The sequence below is a fragment of the Bufo gargarizans genome, chromosome 2 (genome assembly GCF_014858855.1).
Source record: "Bufo gargarizans isolate SCDJY-AF-19 chromosome 2, ASM1485885v1, whole genome shotgun sequence".
NCBI classification, from domain to species: Eukaryota; Metazoa; Chordata; class Amphibia; order Anura; family Bufonidae; genus Bufo; species Bufo gargarizans.
Genome location: NC_058081.1, coordinates 427,762,868 through 427,789,162, shown reverse-complemented (window position 1 = coordinate 427,789,162; position 26,295 = coordinate 427,762,868). Strand labels below are relative to the sequence as shown.

At 45.0% G+C, this 26,295-nt stretch overlaps 1 protein-coding gene across 3 annotated transcripts in view; it reads right to left on the bottom strand.

The window, feature by feature from the left end:
• The window catches only part of HBEGF (heparin binding EGF like growth factor), a 103,312-nt gene that overhangs the window by 65,402 nt on the left and 11,615 nt on the right, over window positions 1-26,295 (bottom strand). The window lies entirely within an intron of this gene.

Below are 26,295 nucleotides of genomic sequence, written 5' to 3'. Positions count from 1 at the left end.
GATAGATACGGTCTTCGTATAAATTGGGACAAGTCCATCCTGTTTCTGCTGGATCCGGTCCCTGATGGTCTCTCCCTTGCGTCCACCTGTCTGCAAGTTGCCCATAGCTTTAAATATCTGGGGATTGTTTGAAAAGATCAGTGCATGGTGTAAACTTCCAATGTCTGAAATAGGCAGAAGTAACCTTAAGATAATTATGCCGAAACTTATGTATGTCCTACATAATTCCCCCCGTTTGGATCCCACAACTGATTTTTGGGGAAAACAAAAGTTATTCAGAAGTCCGATTTGGCGCCAAAAAAAAGGGCCAGGATTCGGCTAGATACTGTACATAGAGGGAAGGATTTTGGGGGGGGGGGTCTCTCTATGCCTATTCCATGGTTATATTTCATTTCTTCCCAGCTGCAGCATTTGAGGGACTCGGGGAGTGCCCCGGGGATAGTGCATCTGCAAGACTGATCGCCCACATTATAGGAAATGAATCCCCCATATACCTATTGGGAAATAGTCTCTCTGGTAAGCTGGCAGGGCACCCTACACTAAATTTAATATGTAAGGCATGGCGCAAGTGTCGGGACCTGCTGTCTGTGTGGGGCTTTACCCAAGTCACTCCTATATGGAGAAATCCACAGTTACCTGAATTGTTTCACCTAGAGGGGTATTCCCCATGGGAACGGATGGGTGTGATGTTCTTGCATCAGCTGTACAGTGATGGTGTGTTTAAATTCAGGAATGAGTTTGCCCTTCCTCATACAGTTTGCAGTTTACAGTTAAGGCATGCAGTCCAGGTACAGGCAAAATCTATGTCGCTTAAGTGTACGTCATTCCCATTGTTACAACAGATGTTACAACATGTGGCTCCTCAAGCGGACTGATATCGCCCATATACAGAAATCTATTTGTAAAATCCGTAAAACATGAGTCCTTGGCGGTCAAACAAAAATGGGAGGAAGAGGTTGGGAACATTAGATGATGCCTGAAAAGCCGTTCTGGCATTAACGCCACAGTTATTGGTATGTGAAGGCCAACGTATGTCCCATCCCATACCGTGTACACCGGACTCCATCTTTTCTGTTCAGGATTGGGGTGAGGAATGACACTTCCTGCCCTAGATGTGGGGAGAGCCCGGCATCCCTGATACACATGCTCTGGGATTGTTCTGAGCTTCGTCATTTTTGTACAGTTGTGATAACCTGTATTAAAGACGCTTATTATGTTTTGGTACTGCCTGGTCCAAGGACGTGTGTGTTGGGAATATTGGACATTACAAACAGGAATTCTCACCTAGAGGTGCAGCGTTTTCTCTTTCAGGCCAGGAAATGAATCACTAAATACTGGCTAAGGTGGAATTCCTGAACAGAATGAACAAGATTCTTCTGGAAAAGGAAGTTTATACTAAAAGGCAATGACTAGGTTAGATCTGGGATAAATGGGTATCATATAGGAACAATGAGGCATAGTTTGGCATGTGACTGCCCTGGAGGAGTGATTTTGAAGATAAGCGTGGTATCTGGGGCTATATGTACAAGTGATCAGAATGCGGAAAGTCAATTTTAAAGGGGGGCCTGTGATGGAGGAGTCTTGTGAAAAGGCAGGGGATAAATAAGGTCATATCTAGGGTGTGGGCTTTGGTTCTTCTGCACTCTGACCAGGGGCATTTATGTTTGAGGTGCTGTGCTCGTCTCATCACTGGGTGGGGGGGGAGCGGTTCATTATATGTTGTGATACATTTGAAAGGGTATATTTTTGCTTCTTAAAGTATTCACTATTGTAACATGGCAATCAAATGTGTTTAAAGAAATGTTTATTGTCTGAATATCAGATATGTATGTATATGGATATCCCTTTCTTGTATTTATTTTTTGTTTTTGTTTGTATTTTGTAAAATTGTTAATAATAAAAAATTAGCTGATTTAAAAAATAATAATACCTGATCTGAACCTCAGATACAGCTGTCTGGTTGGTCCAAGTATTGAGAGTATGCTAAAAGCAGCAAAATGCTTTGAAGTGTGTGACAAACTACTTTTACTGTTGTATACTAACAACTGGCAAGCATAAAGTGTATAATACCCTCTTCCTTTACCAAAGGCCCCAGTGTGGGATTTTGTGATAGTGCAAGTTACCCCCTGTTAGTTGGAATAAGGGTACTACCAAGAAGAGAAATTGGGAACTTGCTGCAAGATTGGGCAAGTGGAGTAGAACTCTATGATGACCAGAGGTAACTCCTTTCCACAGAAACAGCTGGGTGAGAGGACCAGGAGCGATGCAAGTGGTACTAAATCAAATAGTACGGAAAACTCACAGGGGACTAACAGCGTGAATAAGGAGGACCCAACCAATAACTCTTTAGAGATAAGCCTATTTGGGAACTTAAATAGCAGAGCCAGTGTAAGTCATCAATACTAGATCGCTGGGGGTCCAACACCCAGCACCCGCGTCCATCAGCTGTTTGAAGAAAATTCAGCACTTGTGTGAGCACTGCCTTCTCTTCACTGTTTACCTGCTGGCCATCAACATAGCAGTGGCGAGCAGTGTAGTTGCAACTTCTCAGTCTCATTCATCTCAATGGGAAGGAACAGTTACACTCTGTACACTCCTTCCCACTGAAGTGATTAGGGACTGGAGGAAATGCAAAGTCAATAGAGAGCAGTGAACAGTGAGGAGAACACAGCGCTAGTACAAGTGTCAGACCCCCAACAATTTGATATTGATGACATATCGAGAGGATAGGCCATCAATGTTAGAAACTGGCCAACACTTTTAAGGCCCCAAACAGGCAGGCACTAAGGAGTTAACGGCTGGGTCCTCCTTCACACTCACTTAGTACCCAGTGAGTTTACCATACTATTTAATTTAGAGGTCAACCTTTCATCCTCTCCTTCAAAAAGCTATAACCTTTTTAGTTTTCCATCAATGCAGTCTTATGAGGGCTTATTTGTTGTGGGACAAGTTGTAGTTTTTAATTTTGCCATTTTGAGGTACACATAACTTACTGAATAACTTTTATTAACTCTTTCTAGGAGGCGGATTGGGGAAAAAATTATACATTTGTGGCATTTATTTTTCGGCATAAATAACACATTTAGGGAAATTTATCAAGACTGGCTTATCCATATGCATGATCTCCCTGCACTGACGTGAGAAGAGCCTAATGTAGAGGTAGATGCCTCTTAAATTAGGATTCTAAATTTGCAAAAAAAAAATAAAAAATTGCCCCAAAAGGTGTACATGGTGTCTTTAACAAATATAACAAAAAAAAATTGGTATCACCAAAGATGAGTGAATTCGATTTGCACTGAAGCAGAATTTATTCGCACTTTGTGGTAACAAATCACATTTTTCCCTAAAATGGCTGCTGCCCATGTGAGGACATGGAGAAAGGAACTCTGGGAAGACAGGATCACCCATAATGCCATGCATGCAGCCAATCAGCAGCCAGCCAACCCTGTGATGTCACAGCCCTATAAATCGCGGCAACCATCTTAGAGATGAGGTTTAGTGTTAGGACCCGTCTTATAGAGATCACCTTGGCGTGCGGCAGACTGGCTCAAATAATTTTGTACAAAATGTATTTGCTGAGCATCTCTAATTTATTAGCATAGCATTGGCAATACAATATACCTTTGCACTTTATTTGGTTTGTAGAGTGTTGTTGCACTATGTGTTCTATATGTATTTTCAGCCATAGCAACGTGCACCTGCGCATTGGGATGTGCTGACCCCCCCCCCCCCTTTCTTGTTTTGTAACCATCTTAGATTCTGCCATTTACCAGTGTACTTAGTGCAGAGAGAGATGTCAGCAGGCGCTAGGGACAATGTTAGAAAAAACTTAATTGTGCTAAAAAAATAATATATATATATATATATATATATATATATATATATATACACACACATATATATATATATATATACGATTTACAAGTGCAGGGAAATATTATTCAAGGTGTAGGGAAAGGATAGAAGGATAGGGAGGAATCATTCCACTGCATTTCTGTTGAACAGGGTTCAGTAGGGGAGGTTACAGCCTGGGTAATAGGAACAATCCTATTATACCTTGCTGCACTGACTGGAGATCCAAATTTGACCTTTATACAGCTCTGTAATTCCAGCAAACCGTTCTTATTAAGGTGCAAGTGCTGTTTGAAACAGGCATTAACAGGGTTTATTACAAGGAAATATTTCTACGTCTTATTTGCCCTTGTGAGGTGCAATTATATGTTCTAAAGCATTTTTTGGCTTGTATTAGTGGGGAAAAGGGCTTATTAGCCGTTGTGTGGTGAAGTGCTAAAATTACAGCCCTTTTTGTTGTGTATTAATGGCAGAAGTTAAATATATTGGCCATTCAGCCGTGCAGTTATCTGTTTTAAAGCCTTTTGTGGCGTGTATTAGTGGAAAAAGAAAAAATATATTTGCCGGTCAGCAGTGCAATTATATTGGCATGGTCATATTGTTGTTTGACCGTGACGCGGTTGCCGTGCAGACTGGTTGCCGGTGGCAACGTGTTGTTGTCGGTTTGCATGTGCATTTCCCCTAAGGTGTGTCTCCCTGTGGTTTGGTGAGCGAGGGGTTTATCCTCTAGCTAGTGGGGATTTAAGTGTGTCCTGGGTGTGGACACTAGCTTGATCTTATCTGTGGATTCCTGGCTGAGGACAGTTGTACTCCAGCCTTTTTTGGTATTGAAGCTCTGCTCCTTTCCTGGGTGATTCTGCCCAGTCCTTGAGGGCCACCTTGTTGGGCATAAATTGTCTTCCTTTTGTATGCTCCATATACCCTACCTCACTTGTTGTATGTTAGGTGTAGGTTTATATTCAGGATGTGTTGTACGTCTTGATTGTTGTTACATGTCTGGGCTGTTGGTGCTTGTCCCTGCATGTATGCAGGATGTTTTCCCTGTGTGTTGTTTCCTCCTCTTTCCTTCCTGCGTGCCGTGCTGACAAGCGCAAGCAGCAGGTAACTTAAATATGGTATCTGTGATACATGCCAGAGTTTCCTTCCTGCTGGAGACCTGTACTGGTGTTTGACCTTGCATAGGTGTGTCTCTCTTCACCTATGAAACAGCACATACACGCCCTCTGTCTCACCAGCCTATGGCTGGATTGCAGCAGGTATTTAAAGATACTTCCTACCACAGGAAGATGCCTGAGCAACTCATGGTCTCTAGCTTCATGTGCAAATGCATTTCTTTTATCTGCTTCACTGTGTACTGTACTCTGCTTATTGAACTCCTGGACTTTGCCTGTTTGCCGCCTGCCTCTGACCTCGGATCTCATTTATGGACTTTGCCTGTTTGACGCCTGCCTCTGACTTCGCTTACTGACCTTTCTTGATCGCTGCCTGTCCATACCCAGATCGTCCTGGCCACGCTCGTCCCCTTGGTGCTTGCATCGGGTACTCTGACCCCCTGGTCAGCTGCCACTGACTCGGGGACTGCCCTAGAGTGGCATCTGGCAACTACCTAAATGGCTTAAGCCTATCCTCACCATCAGAGGCTCTAGTGAAGACCAGGTAGTTGCTTAGTTACTCCCCTCCACACCCGCTTGCATAACAACCATTCAGTGGTGCAGTTATATGTTCTAAAGCCGTTTTTGGCTTGTATTAGTGGCATAAAAGTATTTGCCATTGTGTGCTGAAGTGAGAAAATTACAGAGATTTTTGGGGCCTTTTTATTTTTTTTATTTAATCTAACAGTATGTCAGACAGAGAAGTGCCAGGCCCTGCACAGGGAAGTGGCAGAGGCCTAAATTTTTCTGGTGCAGGCAGAGGTCACAGCAGGGTAAAGGGGCGCGGCAACAGGGGTCGCAGTGAGAGGCCTGAGCTCCCGGTGTCATCTAGCAGTCGTTTCTTGACCAGCAACCCAGCGGTTCTTGAATTGTTGACTCGGTCATCTACTTTGCCCCAAGTGACATCAGACACCCCCAGCCAATAGTCAGTGGGTTTCTCTGACACAACGCTTAGTTAGCATGGCCCGGAAGCAGGCCTTGTGCCCTCGCCTGTCCTCAACCTGCCTCTGTCCTTTTCTGTTCCCTCAGCCAGACAAGTATTGTATGCTGTGGGCTCAGCTCCAATATGCAGTGAGGACGAGCTACTAGAAGACCGTCAATAGCTACTGGCAAGCCAAGATGTGGAGGAGACATCCGCTGCTTCCTCCACTAGACGGGCAGGTAGTGATGAGGAGAGTGGCGTGGGAGCTGGTGTTGTGAGCGGTCAGGCTCCTGACCCAGAGACGGTTGAGGACGACATAAGTACTGTCTGCATGTCACGGATGATGATGAAGTAGCTAATTGCTCTTGGGAGACGGGTAACGAAGGGGCTTAATCATCATCAGGAGAAGAGGGTGGCCCATGAGGCAGCAGCGGAGCCAGCAAGTCGCTAGCGTGGCCGGGAGTCAGCAGGGTGGCAGCAGTGGTAGGTTGGGAGCCAAACATGCTCAGGGTAGACCACCCGCTTCGCAGGAGCCTAACTGCCCAGGAAGTAGCGGTGCACAGGTTCACAGAGGCAGCAGCAGTAGCAGTCAGTTAGTGCGTAGCGTTGGGGGTAAAAAAACACCCATTTGGCGGTGTGGCAGTTTTTTGTTAAGCCGCCGGAGGAGGTGAACATGGCCATATGCAGAATCTGTGGGTGGAAGGTGAAGTGTGGCCAGGGCGCAAGGTTGGCACCACGGCCCTGCGTCAACATCTGAAGAGTCACCATAAAGTGGCCTGGGAGAACCGTGGCTCCGATGTGGTGGTCCAGCCTGCCAGAGCAACCGCTACATCACCCAATGTCACACAGCCGATTTCAGGCAGTCATGGCTCCACCACCTCCTCAGCCGAAGGGAGCTGTCTGTCCTTTCCATCATCTGCTGGTCCCGATGCTCCTGCTCCTCACCCTGCTACTCCTCGTCAGTCATTCCGTCAGCAATTGATCACCGAAGCGATTGCCAAGAGACAACAGTATGTGTACGCTCATCCAACAGCGCAGAAACTGAACATGCTCTTGTCAAAGTTGTTGGTGCTGTAGTCCCTCACTTTCCAAGTGGTGGACTCTGCACCTTTCAGAGAACTGATGACTTGTGCCGAGCGGAGGTGCAGAGTCCAAAGCTGTAATTTCTTTGCCAAAAAGGCAATACCAGCCCTGCACACACATGTAGAACAGAAGGTGGGCCATTCTTTGAGCCTGTCTGTGTCTGCTAAAATGCAAGGCAGAGCTGACACGTGGAGCTGTAACGATGGTCAAGGACAAAACATGTCCTTTAAGACCCACTGGGTGAATGTGGTTCCTGCACAACCACACCAGCAACTTGGCCAGGTGGCGCCACTGCCGCCTCCACGTTCTCATGCCGTTGGTCCTGCGACAATGTCTGCCGTTTTCTCAGTCTCCACTGCATGGACAATTCGCAGTGCCCCTCCAGTATACCACATGTGCAGGGCACAGCAGGGTAACACTGTTCTGCACCTAGTTTGCCTTGGCGACAGAGTCACACAGGGGAGGAACTGCTCCATGTCCTTCATGAAGAAATCGAAACCTGGCTTTCTTCGCGGCAACTCAAAATCGGAACCATGGTGACCGACAATGGGAAGAACATGGTGTCGGCTCTGCGTCCAGGAGGGCTGAGGCATGCGCCCTGCAAGGCACACGTGTTCAATCTGGTTATCAACCGGTTCCTGAAGTCTTCCACCCATCTGCAAGACATCCTAAAAATGGCCAGAAAACTTTGCATGCACTTCAGCCACTCGTACACCGCAAAGCACACTGTCCTTGAGCTGCAGAACAGAATCCCCCAACATAGGCTGATATGTGACGTTTCCACTCTATATATGTTGGACCAACTGTACGAACAGAGAAAGGCCATGAACAATTTCTTGATGATCCAAGCGGAGAGGAGTACTCAGTGGCACTGTCACAGCGCAGTGTGGTAAATACACTCCACACTGAACACAGAAAGGGAAGGATAAAAGGTAATAGGCCTGGAACCTAGGGAAAGGGAAAAGGCCACACCTAGTGAGTCCCTACTCCAAGCCCTGACTGCTATCAGTATGAACAGACCTTGGTGGTAGGAATGTTCATACGCAGGAACCTAAGCCCAATCTCACCCTAACAGGGCCCTGCAGATAGTGTAAGGACATGGATGGCCTATTCCTCCCCAATAAAGGAATAGGAGAACCCCTCAGGCCTAATATCAGGAGGTAGGGGAAAACAACAAAGAAGATACACTTAACTTCTAGAAGAATGCGGACGAGCAGGAACTCAGAGAGAACCAACACCAGGACTTCCACAACAAGGAGATATCAACCGCATAGCATGATGGGTGCGACCAGACTAAATAGAGGAACAGGAATGACCACTTAAGCTACACCTGAGACAAAAGGTCTGGCCATCCCCAGCAACAACACAGAAAAATGAAACTAAAACAGATTGACAATCACGTGCAGCCAGTCTTAGATGTTCTAGCCCTAGTCACGGACAGGCCCGTGACAGTACCCCCCCCCCCCCCTTCTACGGTGGCCTCAGGTCACCCAGGACCGACTTTATCTGGATGAGCCCTGTGAAAAGCTTTCACAAGACGATTAGCATTAATGTCGGCTGCTGGAACCCACATCCTCTCCTCTAGCCCGTAACCCTTACAATGGAGGAGATACTGGAGGGATCTACAAAGAATTCGGAAGTCCACTATCCTGGCTATTCGAAATACTAGATCACCGTCCACCATGACAGGCATGGGAGGTAAGGAGCTTGGTTAAACAGGTTCGACATCTCTTCAACAACGACTTATGGAACACATTATGAATCTTCAAAGCCTGAGGGAGTTCAAGACGAAAGGCAACAGAGTTAACAATGGCAAAGATTTTGTATGGACCAATAAACCTTGGACCAAACTTCCAAGAGGGTACTTTCAACTTAATGTTTCTTGTGGACAGCCACACTGAATCACCCACTCTCAGGCCCAGACCATTTATACGTCTCTTTTCAGCCATACATTTATACTTATTGCCCATTATTTTTAGATTATTTTGAATCTTCCACCAAATAGATGACAAAGAGGAAAAACATTCCTCTTCCGGTATACCAGAAGTTTCCGTACCAGAAAATGTGCCAAATTGCGGGTGGAACCCATATGCCCCAAAAAAACTGTGACTTATCCATGGACTCCTGTCTACGGTTATTTATGGCAAATTCGGCCAAAGACAAAAATGAAGACCACTCCTCCTGGTTCTCCGAAACAAAACATCTCAAATAAGTCTCCAGATTCTGGTTAGTGTGTTCAGTCTGTCCGTTCGACTGAGGATGAAAGGCCGAAGAGAAGGACAATTGTACCCCCAGACGAATACAGAACACCTTCCAGAATTTGGAAACAAACTGAGTCCCCCTAACAGACACCACATCAGAAGGAATACCATGTAATGTCATGATGCTATCAACAAACTCTTGTGCATTAGGTAGACCTGGTAATGCTATAAAATGCACCATCTTACTAAAGTGATCAACAACCACCAAAATCAGTTTTTCCTGAATAATTAGGCAAATGTGTAATAAAATCCATGGACAAATTGTCATGCCCTTCTCAGGCTACGTGCGGAGGTCTGCCAGATTAGCAGCACGTGTCTAGTCTTTTGTTTTGTTTTGGAGTCGAGCTAGATCCGCCTCCCTTCAGGTGCACTGGGTGGGGTCGTTGGTTTAAATTACACCTACTCCCAGTGTTCTGTGTGGGTTATAGCTTCTGTCTGGCTCTGTGAAAGCAGGGAAGGAAGGATTGGCTTTTCCAGCTCAGAAAAGATAAGTTGGTTGTTGTTTTCTTGTTGTTTGCTGTCTAGGCTGTTAGCGAGACGCCTGTCCCCTTCAGGTTCTGAGGGAGCAGGCTGGCTCTATTCCCCTTCACCGTCTTAGGGATTTTAGGGTATTTTCAGCCCAGGCACGAGGACACATTATTCCCACCTTAAGGGTCTGAACATGGGCATAGCAGTATAGGGAGAGCTGGTAGGGATGTGTCAGGATGTGACCATGACCCCCAGCTTCTTGCCTAGATACTTGTTTTTTTATTTTTCTGTGTATCTGATATCCTGTCAGCCGTGACATTATAACCCGCCAAAACCTAGACGGCCATTTCGCAACCTTGAGATGGAGTCAATTAAATTGTTGGTTGATCATATGCAGGAATTAACTTGGGAGGTAGCTGACCTCTGCAATGCTGTTGAACTTTGTCAGAATTTTCTGCTTCATTGCTCTGCTAGTGGGAGTCAGTCCAACCTTGAACCTAAGGTTGCTCTTCATGATCGGTTTTCAGGGGGTGTGGATAACTTTATCCGCTTTAAAGAGTCTTGCAAGTTATATTTTCGGCTGCGTCCATCTTCGTCAGGTGATGAAAGTCAGAGGGTTGGTATAATCATTTCTCTGCTTATAGGGGATGCACAATCCCGGGACTTTTCTCTGCTGCCCGGTTCTCTGGCCCTCCGGTCAGTAGAGGAATTTTTTAAAGCCTTGGCATTAATTTATGATGACCCAGATCGGGTCTCGATGGCGGAATCTAAATTGCGTAATTTATCACAGGGTGAACATACTGCAGAGAATTACTGCGTTGAGTTTAGGAGATGGGCTACCGAGTCAAGGTGGAATGACCCCGCGTTACGTAGTCAGTTTTGTCAGGGGTTATCTGAGAGATTGAAAGATGCCCTTGCTTTTCATGAGTACCCAGATACTTTGCAATGTCTTTGGCAGTACGGTTAGATAGACGTATTAGAGAGAGGTGTAAGGCTCCCTCCGCGCAAGGGATCCCTTCTGTGAGTGGTTTCGTCTCACCTGCTCCCCAGGGTGATATGACATGTAACTCTGGGGTAGGGGAGGAACCCATGCAGCTGGGCCAGGGATCTTTCCGTTCTGGTAGTAGAGACTTTAGGAGATTGCATAAACTATGTTACTACTGTGGGAAAAGTGGTCATTTTATTTTTGCTTGTCCTTTTGTTAAACCGCATGTTGATGAGAAAAAAAATAAAAAAATCCTGACTCTTGGTAGCGTGAATGGAGTGGTGGAGCAAGCAGGTATGCAAGTGCCCTGTAATACTCGTTTTCTCCTTCCATCTATGGTGGCACTAGACTCAAGAATTTTTTTTGTTGGAAGTATTCATTGACTGTGGTGCTGGGGTAAACCTTATTGATTCTCTTTTTCTTCAAAGTCTGGGGCTAAGTACTTGCACTTTAGAAAGAGATTCCGGATTTTGCTATTGATTCTTCCCCTCTTTCTAAAATGAGTCTCACTCATATTGCTCATGGTATTCAGTTAAGGGTGGGCGATTCACATGTTGAGATTATGTCTTGTTTTGTCATGAAGGACTTGCCCGCTCCCATAGTCTTAGGGTTACCGTGGTTGACAAAACATAACCCAATTATAGATTGGCAAGCAAGACAGATCATTGGTTGGAGTGAATTTTTTTCGGATAATTGTGTTGGTACATCTATCTCTGTCTACTACGGCTCTACCTCAGTATCTCTCAGATTTTGCGGATGTCTTTTCGGAGGGTGGGGCTCAGGAATTACCCCCTCATCGTGACTATGATTGTCCAGTGAATCTCATCCCAGGGGCTAAGTTGCCAAAGTCTCGGCTTTACAATCTTTCTCAACCCAAAAGAGAGGTCATGCGGAAGTATATTGCCGAGAGTTTGGCAAAAGGTCATATTAGGCCATCTAAGTCTCCGGTGGCGGTAGGTTTATTCTTTGTAAAGAAAAAGGATGGATCGCTGAGACCTTGTCTGGATTTCCGGGAATTGAACCGTATTACGGTCCGTGATCCGTATCCCCTTCCTTTGATCTCCGATCTTTTTGATCAGATTGTTGGAGCCAAGGTGTTCTCAAAGTTGGATTTGAGAGGGGCCTACAATCTGAACAGAATCAAGGAAGGGGATGAGTGGAAAACAGCCTTCAACACGCACGAGGGCCATTTCGAGAATCTGGTTATGCCTTTTGGGTTGACGAACGCGCCAGCGGTATTTCAGCGATTCGTCAATTACATTTTTTGTAATCATTTTGTGGGGAGGTTGGTGGTAGTTTACTTGGATGACTTTTTAATTTACTCTCCTGATCTGAAGGCCCATCAGTATCACGTGAGACAGGTTTTGACGATCCTTCGGGAGAATAAATTATATGCCAAATTAGAGAAATGTGTGTTTTCTGTGCAGGAGCTTCTGTTTCTGGGATATCTGCTTTCTGACTCTGGTTTTCGTATGGACCCCGAAAAGGTCCAGACGGTTCTGGAATGGGACCGACCAGAGAATCAGAAAGCTTTGATGTGGTTTTTGGGGTTTACTAATTATAGAAAATTTATTTTGAACTATTCTACCATTGTAAGACCTCTGACTGATATGACTAAGAAGGGCGCCGACGTCTGTCTGGTTGGATGAGGCATTGCAGGCCTTTTTGACTATTAAGGAATGTTTCGCGTCTGCTCCCATTCTGGTACAGCCCGATGTGTCTCAGCCATTCGTGGTGGAGGTTGATGCATCAGAAGTGGGGGTTGTGCAGTGCTGTCGCAGGGTTCATCTCCTGGCAAATGGGTTCCGTGTGCTTTTGTTTTCCAAGAAGCTCTCGGTCGCCGAGAGGAACCATGATGTAGAAGATAGAGAATTGCTGGCTATTAAATTGGCCTTTGAGGAATGGCGTCACTGGTTGGAGGGGGCGTCTCACCCCGTTACAGTATATACGGATCATAAGAATTTGGCTTACCTGCAATCTGCCAAGCGTCAGATGGTCACAGTTTTTTACCAGGTTCAATTTTGTGGTTACTTTTCGCCCGGGGGTTAAAAACGTCAAGGCAGATGTGTTGTCTCTGAGTTTTTCTGGGGGATGTGATTCAGAGGATCCTGCTCCGATTTTGGCCGATGGGGTGGTGGTCTCCGCTCTGTACCCCGAATTGGAGATGGAGGTGTTGGGAGCCCAGGAGGGGGCTCCTGGTTCGTGTCCCCCCAGGGAGGTTGTTTGTTCCTGAAGGACTGCGATACAAGGTATTCAGGGAACATCACGATACTATCCTTGCTGGACATCCTGGTGGTAAGTCCACCTTTGACCTTGTGTCCCGGAGGTTCTGGTGGACCGGGTTACGTAAGAGCGTTGAGGATTACATGGCAGCTTGTGAAACCTGTGCACAGTCAAAGGTTGCTCATACTCGACCTGCTGGTTCACTTCTCCCTTTGTTTATGCCGTCTCGTCCTTGGACGCAATTGTCTATAGACTTCATTACCGATTTGCCGAGTTCCTCCGGTAAAACAGTAATTTTGATGGTTGTTGACTGTTTTAGTAAAATGGCTCACTTTATATCGTTAGCTAGTCTGCCCAATGCCAAAACTCTTGCACAGATTTTTGTTGATAATATTGTGAAATTGCATGGCATTCCTTCGGATGTGGTTTCTGATAGGGGCACGCAGTTTGTCTCCAGGTTTTGGATGGTGTTCTGTTCACGGCTTGGTATTCAACTTTCGTTCTCTTTGGCTTTTCATCCGCAGTCGAATGGGCAGGGCAGACAGAGCGTACTAATCAAAACCTGGAGACCTACTTGAGGTGCTTTGTGGCTGAGAATCCGGAGGACTGGTCCTTATTCTTGTCCCTAGCAGAGTTTGCTTTGACTAACCGTAAGCTGGAGTCCACGGGTAAGTTGCCATTTTTTGGCGCATACGGTTTTCATCCTCAGTTTGGTACCTTTTCTGGTACTAGTTCCTCTGGGATACCAGAGGAGGAGAGATTTTCTTCTGCCTTGTCTTCTATCTGGCGGAGGATCCAAGTGAATTTGGAGAAGATGGGTGAGAGGTATAAGCGAATGGCTGACAAGAGACGTGTGACTGGTCCGGACCTGTGTGTGGGTGATCTGGTGTGGTTGTCCACTAAAAATATTAAACTGAGAGTGCCATCTTGGAAACTGGGTCCAAGATTTATTGGACTGTACAAAATATCTGCGGTCGTCAATCCAGTAGCGTTTTGGCTGGATCTTCCGCAGACTTGGAGGATCCATGATGTGTTCCAGAGGTCTTTACTGAAAAAAATATGTGAAACCGGTGGAACCATCACCATTGCCTCCTCCTCCTGTTCTGGTTGATGGAAATTTAGAGTTCGAGATCTCCAGGGTTCTTGACTCTAGAGTTCTTTGGGGTTCCCTTCAGTACCTGGTACACTGGAGGGGATACGTCCCTGAGGAAAGGATGTAGGTTCCAGCGCTGGATGTCAGTGCCAGCCGACTGGTGAGGGCTTTTCACAGATCCCACCTGGATAAGGTTGGTCCGGGGTGTCCGGAGGTCACCCATACAGGGGAGGAGGGGGGTACTGTCATGCCCTGCTCGGGCTATGTGCGGAGGTCTGACAGATTAGCAGCACGTGTCTAGTCTTTTGTTTTGGAGTCAAGCTAGATCCGCCTCCCTTCAGGTGCAATGGGTGGGGTCGTTGGTTTAAATTACACACACTCCCAGTGTTCCGTGCGGGTTATAGCTTCTGTCTGGCTCTGTGATAGCAAGGAAGGAAGGATTGGCTTTTCCTGCTAAGAAAAGATAAGTTGGTTGTTGTTTTCTTGTTGTTTGCTGTCTAGGCTGTTAGAGAGACGCCTGTCCCCTCCAGGTTCGAGGGAGCAGACTGGCTCTATTCCCCTTCACCATCTTAGGGATTTTAGGGTATTTTCAGCCCAGGCACGTTATTCCCACCTTAAGGGTCTGAACGTGGGCATAGCAGTATAGGGAGAGCTGGTAGGGATGTGTCAGGAGGTGACCCTGATCCCCAGCTTCTTGCCTAGATACTTGTTTGTTTATTTTTCTGTGTATCTGATATCCTGTCCGCCGTGACACAAATGAGTCCAAGGTCTGGACTAGGGATCGACCGACTATCGGAATTACCAATATTATCGGCCGATATTCGTGATTTTCAAAGTTATCGGCATCTAACCTTGCCGATATGCGGATAATGCGTCCAGCGCGCTATCACAGAAAAGGAGCGCTCTGCTGTTAGCGCTCTCATGTTCCTTCAGCAGCACAGGGGAGAAGGAGTTACTCTCTCCATCCCCCTGTGCCGCGCTGCCAATGAGGAGAGACGGGAGGAGGAGGAGGGGCAGGCACACTCCACCACCAATGATAATTAACGTCTAATACAAATACAGGAGGCGGTGCCCAGCCTATATGACAGGAAGTTTTGATCAGCGGCAGCTAAACACTCAGGTGCCGCGCCTGAAGGGTTAACTACTGCCGCTGATCGCAGCTCCTTGTCAAAGGCAGGGTGCCGGCTATGTGATTTTGCGCCAACACACCTGCTCCCCTGTATTAAACGTTAATTATCATTGGTGGCGCAGTGCGTCCTCCTCAGTATTAAAAACATTGGTGGCACAGTGTGCCCCCCCCACCTCCCAGTATTAAAGTCATTCATGGCAGTGGCCACCTCCCCTCCTCTTCATTGGTGGCAGTGGCAGCTTCTGATCGGAGCCCCAGCAGTGTAATCCCAGGGCTCTAATCTGTTACCATGGCAGCCAGGACGCTACTGAAACCCTGGCTGCCATGGTAATCTCCCTGCTTCTGTGTGTACTATGCACAGGGCAGCAAGGAGAGTGTTAAGTCCTATTCACCCTAATAGAGCTCTATTAGGGTGAATAGGACAAGGGATTAAAAGAACTCAGGTTCTGCTCCTAAGGGGGGAAATAGTTATTAAATAAAGTTAAAAAGATAAAATAAAAATTAAGTATAAATCACCCCCTTTCTCAATTTTACATATAAAATATATAAACAATAAATAAACATATCACATATTGCCATGTTCGAAAAGTCCAAGCTATTGAAATATTTAAAAAAAAAATCTATGTGGTGAACGCCGTAATAGAAAAAATTAAAATAAAATAAAAATAAAAATGCACAGAATATTGGTATAAATTATCGGCTATCGGCCTAAAAGTTCAAAGGGTATTGGTATCAGCTCTAAAAAAATCAATATCGGTCGATCCCTAGTCTGGACGGGATGGGTAACGGAAGTAAAGATCCGGCTAGCTGAGTATGTGTTACCTTAGCATGTGCACAAGTACTACAAGCAGACACACAGTCCTCAACACTCTTATGTAACCCGGGCCACCAGAATCTACAAGAGAGGAGATCGACAGTGGATCTTCTCCCAGGGTGTCCTGTGAGAACCATACAGTGATGTTCCTCGAACATCTTGTGACGTAACTCAAAAGGAACAAACAACTTCCCCGGAGGACAAGAATCCGGTGTATCTCCCTGGGCCTCCCAACACCAGTGCCTCAAGGTCAAGATATAGGGCAGATATTACTACCCTTTCAGACAATATCGGACCAGGATCTTCCAAATCACATCCCCCGCCCCCCAGGAAAGCTACGCAACAAAGCATTAGCCTGATGTTCTTAACCCCAGGGCGATAGGTGGCGATTAAATTAAATTAAATCTGGTGAAAAACATCGACCATCTGGCCTGTCTGTTAGGGTTCAGTCGTTTAGCCTACTCCAGATAAGCCAGATTAATTTGGCCATTAAGAAATCATAGGAAGAATAGCTCCTTCCAACCAATGACGCCATTCCTCAAAAGGCAACTTAATGGACAGCAACTCTATTACCCATGTCATAATTCCTTTCTGTGGCCGAGAGTTTCTTAGAGAGGGCTTCATTTACTAGAAGGACCCTGCAACAAAACTGCTCGTACCCCCACCTTGGATGTGTCAACTTCCACAATGAATGGTTGTGATACATCAGTTTGCACTAGTATAGGAGCAGAAGCAAAACACTCCTTCACCACAGAAAAGGCTTGCAATGCCGCATCACACCAGACTGAGACATTCGATCCTTTCTCAGTCATGTCCATCAAAGGTTTGACCACAGTCGAGTAGTTAATAATAAATTTACAGTAATAGTTGGTGAATCCTAAAAACCGCATAAGCGCTTTCAGATTTTTGGGTCGATCCCAGTCCAACACAGCACGGACCTTCTCAGGATCCATACGAAAACCTGAAGATGAGAGTAGGTAAGCCAGGAATTGCACTTCCTAAACTGCAAATACACACTTCTCCATCGTAGCATACAATTTATTCTCTCTTAGGATCTGTAATCCCTGTCTCACGTAATCCTGATGAGTCTCCATATCTGGAGAATAAATGAATATGTCATCCAGATACACTGTTCTGTCCCCAGATTCAGTTCCAGTTGTTTCTGTCTCTTTATCAGTTGACATGGCATTTTAACTGTTGTAATTCATTTGCATTACATTGTGTCGTAACAGCACCATCTATTGATGAGTTTAGGTATTTCACCCAGCCTGTTTTTCTCTATGCATTATGGGAGTCCCAGTGCATTGTGGGTAGTTCCTGGTTCTTGCCAGTCTTGTGCTGGTACAGCAAGCAGCCACCATCTTATGTCTCAGCAATCATGCTCTCTCACTGGTTTTCCTGTCACATCATCTGTTATTCAGCCTGTTTTTGAGCATAGTCGGTAAGAGCACTATCTATGTGTCATTTACTGCATTTTATTATGTTTCTTGTATTGATAGCACATTACTATCATTGTATTATATCATATACTGAATGTATAGCAGGTTAATCTGTGTTTTATGCCATATACCATGGTATTTATGTTCTAAAATACTACTGTTTTATTCTGTAGTTTCACCTTTTCTGTCAGTCTACGAGCAATAAAGAGAACCTTAAAGCGGAACAGTCTCTTTTCTCTCAGAGGACAAAAAGGTTTAGCTACATGTCAGATTACACACCGTGCTAACGTGTATGAGGACAGTATATACACAATAACAAACCTCCCCACCAAATGATGAAAGATATCATTAACAAAATGATGAAAAACTGCAGGAGCATTAGTTAATCTAAACTGCATGACCAGACTCTCAAAATGACCAACTGGGGTATTAAACGCCATCTTCCATTCATCCCCTTTCTTGATCCTGACCAGATGATATGCCCCCTAAGGTCCAACTTGGAGAACACGTTGGCACTAACAATATAAGGATCACGGACCTTAATATGATTGAGCTCCCCAGTTCCAGGCATGGCCTAAAGGTTCTGTCTTTCTTCTTTACAAAGAAAAACCCAGCCGCCACTGAGGACTTGGAAGGTCTAATATGTCCCTTAGCCGAACTCTTGGCAATATACTCTAGCATTGCCGCTCTTTCAAGTTCAGAGAGGTTATATAACCTAGATTTGGGCAACTTCGCTCCGGGAATAAGATCGATAGGACAATCATATTCCCGATGTGGGGGTAACCCCTGGCAACCACTCTCAGAAAATACATCCGAAAAAGCACAAATAAAAGAGGGATTAGCGTTAGTGGTCAAGACACAAAGATACAGTACAGACCAAAAGTTTAGACACACCTTCTCATTCAAAGAGTTTTCTTTATTTTCATGACTATGAAAATTGTAGATTCACACTGAAGGCATCAAAACTATGAATTAACACATGTGGAATTATATACATACCAAAAAAGTGTGAAACAACTGAAAATATGTCATATTCTAGGTTCTTCAAAGTAGCCACATTTTGCTTTAATTACTGCTTTGCACACTCTTGGCATTCTCTTGATGAGCTTCAAGAGGTAGTCACCTGAAATGGTCTTCCAACAGTCTTGAAGGAGTTCCCAGAGATGCTTAGCACTTGTTAGCCCTTTTGCCTTCACTCTGCGGTCCAGCTCACCCCAAACTATCTTCATTGGGTTCAGGTCCGGTGACTGTGGAGGCCAGGTCAACTGGCGCAGCACCCCATCACTCTCCTTCATTGTCAAATAGCCCTTACACAGCCTGGAGGTGTGTTTGGGGTCATTGTCCTGTTGAAAAATAAATGATGGTCCAACTAAACGCAAAGCGGATGGAATAGCATGCCGCTGCAAGATGCTGTGGTAGCCATGCTGGTTCAGTATGCCTTCAATTTTGAAAAAATCCCCAACAGTGTCCCCAGCAAAGCACCCCCACACCATCACACCTCCTCCTCCATGCTTCACGGTGGGAACCAGGCATGTAGAGTCCATTCGTTCACCTTTTCTGCATCGCACAAAGACACGGTGGTTGGAACCAAAGATCTCAAATTTGGACTCATCGGACCAAAGCACAGATTTCCACTGGTCTAATGTCCATTCCTTGTGTTATTTAGCCCAAACAAGTCTCTTCTGCTTGTTGCCTGTCCTTAGCAGTGGTTTCCTAGCAGATATTCTACCATGAAGGCCTGATTCATACAGTCTCCTCTTAACAGTTGTTCTAGAGATGTGTCTTCTGCTAGAACTCTGTGTTGCATTGACCTGGTCTCTAATCTGAGCTGCTGTTAACCTTTGATTTCTGAGGCTGGTGACTCGGATGAACTTATCCTCCGCAGCAGAGGTGACTCTTGGTCTTCCTTTCCTGGGGCGGTCCGCATGGGAGCCAGTTTCTTTGTAGCGCTTGACGGTTTTTGTGACTGCACTTGGGGACACTTTCAAAGTTTTCCTAATTTTTCGGACTGACTGACCTTCAATTCTTAAAGTAATGATAGCCACTTGTTTTTCTTTACTTAGCTGCTTTTTTCTTGCCATAATACAAATTTTAACAGTCTATTCAGTAGGAATATCAGCTGTGTATCAGCTGTGACTTCTCCACAAGGCAACTGATGGTCCCAACCCCAATTATAAGGCAAGAAATCCTACTTATTAAACCTGACAGGGCACACCTGTGAAGTGAAAACCATTTCAGGTGACTACCTCTTGAAGCTCATCAAGAGAATGCCAAGAGTGTGCAAAGCAGTAATCAAAGCAAAAGGTGGCTACTTTGAAGAACCTAGAATATGACATATTTTCAGTTGTTTCACACTTTTTTGTTATGTATATACCGTATTTATCGGCGTATAACACGCACAGGCGTATAACACGCACCTTCATTTTAAGAGGGAAATTTCAGGAAAAAAAGGGTAGCTCAGAACTTTTTTTTATTAATATTAATACCACTTATAAGGTAAATAATGTAAAAGGATGACACTTATGGGGCTCTGTGGATGACACTTATGTCATCCACAGATCCCCATAAGTGTCATCTACAGATCCCCCATCAGATGGATAAGTGTGGAGAGAGGAGGCGGGAACACTCATGGCGGGGCCCGGTGCAGTGACTCTAATACACCGGGCCTCGCAACTGTTAAACATTCAATCTGACTCTATATCTAATTGTACGGTACTTACTGTAGTACCGGAGGTATAACATTAAGACGGCGCAGACCGGCATCTCCCTCGGTCATGCGCCGCCTGCCCCAGCTCCCTCCTCATGCGCCGCCTGCCCCAGCTCCCTCCTCATGCGCCGCCTGCCCCAGCTCCCTCCTCATGCGCCGCCTGCCCCAGCTCCCTCCTCATGCGCCGCCTGCCCCAGCTCCCTCCTCATGCGCCGCCTGCCCCAGCTCCCTCCTCATGCGCCGCCTGCCCCAGCTCCCTCCTCATGCGCCGCCTGCCCCAGCTCCCTCCTCATGCGCCGCCTGCCCCAGCTCCCTCCTCATGCGCCGCCTGCCCCAGCTCCCTCCTCATGCGCCGCCTGCCCCAGCTCCCTCCTCATGCGCCGCCTGCCTGCTTATCTCACTTTATGAATGAACAGGCAAGCGGCGCATGACAGAGTGAGCTGGGGCAGGCGCCGCATGACAGAGGGAGCTGGGACAGGCGGCGCATGACAGAGGGAGCTGGGACAGGCGGCGCATGACAGAGGGAGCTGCGGCAGGCGCTGCGCCGTCTTAATGTTATACATTCGGTATGTAAAAACATGGCTTCTTAACATTATATCGGCGTATAACACGCATACATCATTTGCCCCCTATTTTCAGGGGGAAAAAGTGTGTGTTATACGCCGATAAATACGGTAATTCCACATGTGTTAATTCATAGTTTTGATGCCTTCAGTGTGAATCTACAATTTTCATAGTCATGAAAATAAAGAAAACTCTTTGAATGAGAAGGTGTGTCCAAACTTTAGGTCTGTACTGTAAATATATATATATATATATATATATATATATATACACACACACATTCATGGAAAGGGTCAGGCAGCACTCCCTCAAGTGCAGATGTGACTGTGTGGGTGCCCGCGGTGGTCCCTCGATATGGGACAAATTCAGTAGAGAAAGAAAGTCCGCAGCACTCCTTCAAGTAAAAAAAGTGTGTAATTTATTCACACATGTCAGACAACGTTTCGGTCCTCTCGCAGGACCTTTTTCAAGTCAAGTGAACCAAAAAAGTGCATAGTGCAAAAATAAATACATCTCTACAGCATGACACAATCCATTATCAGCCAATAGAGTACTAGTGCACTCCCCTTCATGGGTGGGCTACAATTTATATAATTAACTCCATCTGTTATCATACACACCAACGTCAATCAGGGCATGTCAGTGATACATTCAATGATAATCCACCATCATATGTGTAAATAAGTGTATATAATAAAGTGAACCGTGCAGTTTAAAAAGACCTTGACTGTATTACCGTGCCGTAGGCTTGATAGAGAACCGAAATAACTTGAGGAGAAGGCGTCTCTGCTTGTATTGAAGCGCGCCACTCGTCCGCGTCCACTGCTCCTTACTGCGCATGTATTCAACCCCCTTCTGTTGACGCAGCCTCTAATAGTCATGCGTCACCTCTAGTTTGCACCCTAGAGGCGACGCATGACTATTAGAGGCTGCGTCAACAGAAGGGGGTTGAATACATGCGCAGTAAGGAGCAGTGGACGCGGACGAGTGGCGCGCTTCGATACAAGCAGAGACGCCTTCTCCTCAAGTTATTTCGGTTCTCTATCAAGCCTACGGCACGGTAATACAGTCAAGGTCTTTTTAAACTGCACGGTTCACTTTATTATATACACTTATTTACACATATGATGGTGGCTTATCATTGAATGTATCACTGACATGCCCTGATTGACGTTGGTGTGTATGATAACAGATGGAGTTAATTATATAAATTGTAGCCCACCCATGAAGGGGAGTGCACTAGTACTCTATTGGCTGATAATGGATTGTGTCATGCTGTAGAGATGTATTTATTTTTGCACTATGCATTTTTTTGGTTCACTTGACTTGAAAAAGGTCCTGCGAGAGGACCGAAACGTTGTCTGACATGTGTGAATAAATTACACACTTTTTTTACTTGAAGGAGTGCTGCGGACTTTCTTTCTCATAATATATATATATATATATATATATATATATATATATAGCAAAAGGAAAATTCAAGGCAGCACAAAATTGTAACCAAAGTATGGATTGCCCGCAATAAGACGCAACCCACCGTCTTGAAATACAAAGAAGAAAAGACTGCAGGACTTTTAATCGGTGAAAAAAATGTGAGGTCCTTTATTCACCCATGCAACGTTTCAGTCCGCTTTCTGGGACCGTTCTCAAGTCCCAGAAAGTGGACTGAAACATCGCATGGGTGAATAAAGGACCTCACATTTTTTTCACCAATTGGAAGTGCTGCAGTCTTTTCTTCTTTGTATTTCAAGACGGTGGGTTGAGTCTTATTGCAGGCAATCCATACTTTGGTTACAATTTTGTGCTGCTTGAATTTTCTTTTTGATATCTATACAGTATATAAAAAAAGCAGTGTCACATCTAGGTAAATTGAAAAAAGTGGCATCCTTTAGTGAGGTTTCAGTTCTCTTACTGGAATATAATCTGCTTAGTACCAGTAAGAGAACTGAAATATCGCTACTTTGGTGAATAAAAGGACGCCACTTTTTTCACTTTATCTGGATGTGATGCCATTTTTTTTTTTTCCTTTTTTATACAGCAGATAATTGGTAAGGCACACAATTTATTCCTACACTGGGAGTGCTGCCCTAATATATATATATATATATATATATATATAATTTTTTTTTTTTTTACTAACTTGATTAGGCAGGTATGGAAAAAAAAAAGTGACAGAGTGACAGCTGTTTAGGTGAGATCAACCATCTGGCAGTTAAGTCTCATTCACACATCCGTGTCCATGCTCAAATCCGTGAAAATGTGGTCAGTGATGCATCCATAAAGGATCCGTCTTAGTTTTTTTGTTCTAATGATCCACGAAACACGGATGGCATCCTGCATGCTTGCATGGAACACTGATGTGTGAATGAGGCTTTAGAGAAGAAGAAAAAGCCGCACAATATCCAATTTCAGTGAAAAGAGTAGTGTCCTTTTTTCACCCATAAAGTTGGATGTGCTGCGGTTTCTTTTTCTTATATAATATACCATATATATTGTTAGTGATACCGTTAAGGGCTCATGCACATGACCGTATGAATTTTGCAGTCTGCAAAACAAGGATCCGCAAAAAAATATATATCTGTATGACACCTGTGTTGCATCCATTTTTTTCTTTGCGGATCTATTGTAACAATGTCTGTTCTTGTCTGCAAAAAAGACAAGAACAGGGCATGTTCAATTTATTTTATTGCAGAATGGACATGTGGACATACTGACACGAAATGCGCACAGTAATTTCAGTTTTTTGTAGCCCTATTGAAGTGAATAGTTCTGCATAAGGGCCACTAAAAATATGAAACAGACAAAGACAAAAAATACATTTGTGTGCATGAGCCCTAAGGCCGCTTTTACACAAGCGAGCTCCATACATTTGTCTCTCAGCACGTATCAGCGAGAGCACCCATCCTGACCTTCCAGCACTGACGGGGTCACATAGCATTATATTGATTTATGATGCAGTGTAACCCTTGCATAATGCGGTCAGCGCTGCACGATATATCGCAAAATGAATCGAATCGCGATAATCGGCAAATGCGATATGGCGATTTGGCAGACTCAAAAATGCCGCGATTATATATGAAGGGGTCCCGCGCACATAACTGGCTTTGTGTGTAAAGTATTTTACTAGTGTGTGAAACAATTTCTCTCCTATTGATAACATGGCCAGCCACTGTACTCACTGTCACGATGAATGCACTGCAGCGAGCGGGCCGGCCGGCCCATGGCTGACGTCACTTAGTAACGCTCCTGCTTCCTGAAGTGGGAGGAGCGTTACTAAGTGACATTAGTCACGCGCCGGCCGGCCAGCTCGCTGCAGTGCATTCATAGTGACAGTGAGTACAGAGGCTGGCCATGTTATCAATAGGAGAGAGATTGTTTTACACACTAGTAAAATACTTTACACACAAATCCAGTTATGTGCGCAGTTTAGGACACATAGGGCCATGAGGGGGACCAGCATAAGATGCTATATATCTTATGCTGGCCCCCCTCATGGCCCTATGTGTCATAGCACACATCCCCTATAACAGCGTCCTCCACAGATCCACCCCATAACAGCGTCCTCCACAGAACCACCCCATAACAGCGTCCTCCACAGATCCCCCATAACAGCGCATCATCCACAGATCCCTCATTATCTATGTCATACCCAGCCGCGTCAGCGGCTCATATGGGAAAATCCAAGCAAATAGACCTCTAGCACAATTCCCTTAATATATTGAATTGCATATCGTTATCGCAATTTTTAGGGCCCTAATCGCAATCGCACAAAATTCCCATAACGTGCAGCCCTACTGTATACAATACATTCCAGTACTGTAAGGTTGAGTTCACACTTCAGTTATTTGATCAGTGATTTCCATCAGTTATTGTGAGCCAAAACTAGTAGTGACGCCTACTCAGAGATCAGCTATGATGGAAAGATTTGCACCTAGTTTTGGCTCACAATAACTTATGGAAATAACTGATCAAAAGTCACATAGGGCTAATTAGGTTGTAAGGGGGGGGGTCACTCACATAAGCGTTTTGATTTCCGTATAACATGGTTATAATGAAAAATAACAGAATTGGTATAACGGAAAACAAAAGGAACACTTTCTGTTTTAATTCATACTAATATAGTTAAATGGAGAATAAATAATAGTGTGTTCGCTGATAGTTATTTTTAAAATTTTATTTCAGAAATATGTCTCAGAAACAGTACACTGCAGATCAGGCTTACAAACTGCTGTGCTTAGACACTGAGCTGTCTGATAACGCTGATAGTGATGTCAGTTTCTGTGGTTTTGAGGAGAGCGACACAGAGAGCTCTGACAGTAGTGTGCACGCTGGGCGATTATCAAAGAGGTGCAGAACCACCAAACCACAAAATTCTGACACGCCTAGCACCAGCAGAGATGTCACAACTACAAGTGCACCATGTTCTGACATGCCTAGCACCAGCAGAGATGTCACAACTACAAGTGCACCAAGTTCTGACATGCCTAGCACCAGCAGAGATGTCACAACTACAAGTGCACCAAGTTCTGACATGCCTAGCACCAGCAGAGATGTCACAACTACAAGTGCACCAAGTTCTGACATTCCTAGCACCAGCAGAGACGTGCCAACTGTTAGTGCACCAAGTTCTGACACGCCTAGCACCAGCAGAGATGTCACAACTACAAGTGCACCAAGTTCTGACACTCCTAGCACCAGCAGAGTTATACCAACTTCCAGCAGAGAGGCACAAGTGCCTGAAACGCTCCCTCAAATTGCCTCTCTAAATTGGCAACCCCCAAGTACAGGCATCCCGTTTGTCCCAGAATTTAATGCTGTACCAGGTATTACACTGGATGTAACTGGATTTGACCCACTACAGTTTTTTTCAGCTGTTTGTACCGGATGAGCTTTATGTAAAAGAGACAAATTTATATGGTGCTCAATATATTTCAAATAACCCCTCCTCTTACTATGCCCGGCCTGGACAATGGACACCCACAAATGTGGAAGAAATTAAAAAAAATTTGGCCTTAACATTTGCAATGGGTATCGTAAAAAAAAAAAAAACTACAATATGGTCTTAATGGGAGGCAAGTCCCATCCATAGCACGGCAAGTTTTGCAACTATTATGTCCAGACAACGATATGAAATACTCCTCAAGTTCTTCCATTTCAATGACAGTCGGTGCCCCTCAAATTCTTCTCCGGATTACGACCAGTTATATAAAATTAGGCCGCTTCTAAATTATCTGTCGGAAAAATGTTTAACTGTTTATACCTCCTCTGAAAATGTCTCAGTTGATGAGTCACTTGTTAAATTTAAAGGAAGGTTACATTTCAAGCAATTCCTTCCATCCAAGCGGGCCAGATATGGCATCAAACTTTACAAGTTGTGTGAAAGCACAAAAGGTTACACTTCTGCATTTCGAGTGTACCAAGGGAAGGACAGCGAATTAAACCCCCAAGGATGCCCAGCTGGTTTAGGAACAAATGCAAAAGTTGTCTGGGAACTAATGGGTCCCCTGTTACAAAAGGGATACAAATTATTTATAGACAATTATTACACAAGTATTCCCCTTTTCCAGAGCATGCAAGAAGCAAATATGGGAGCATGTGGCACAT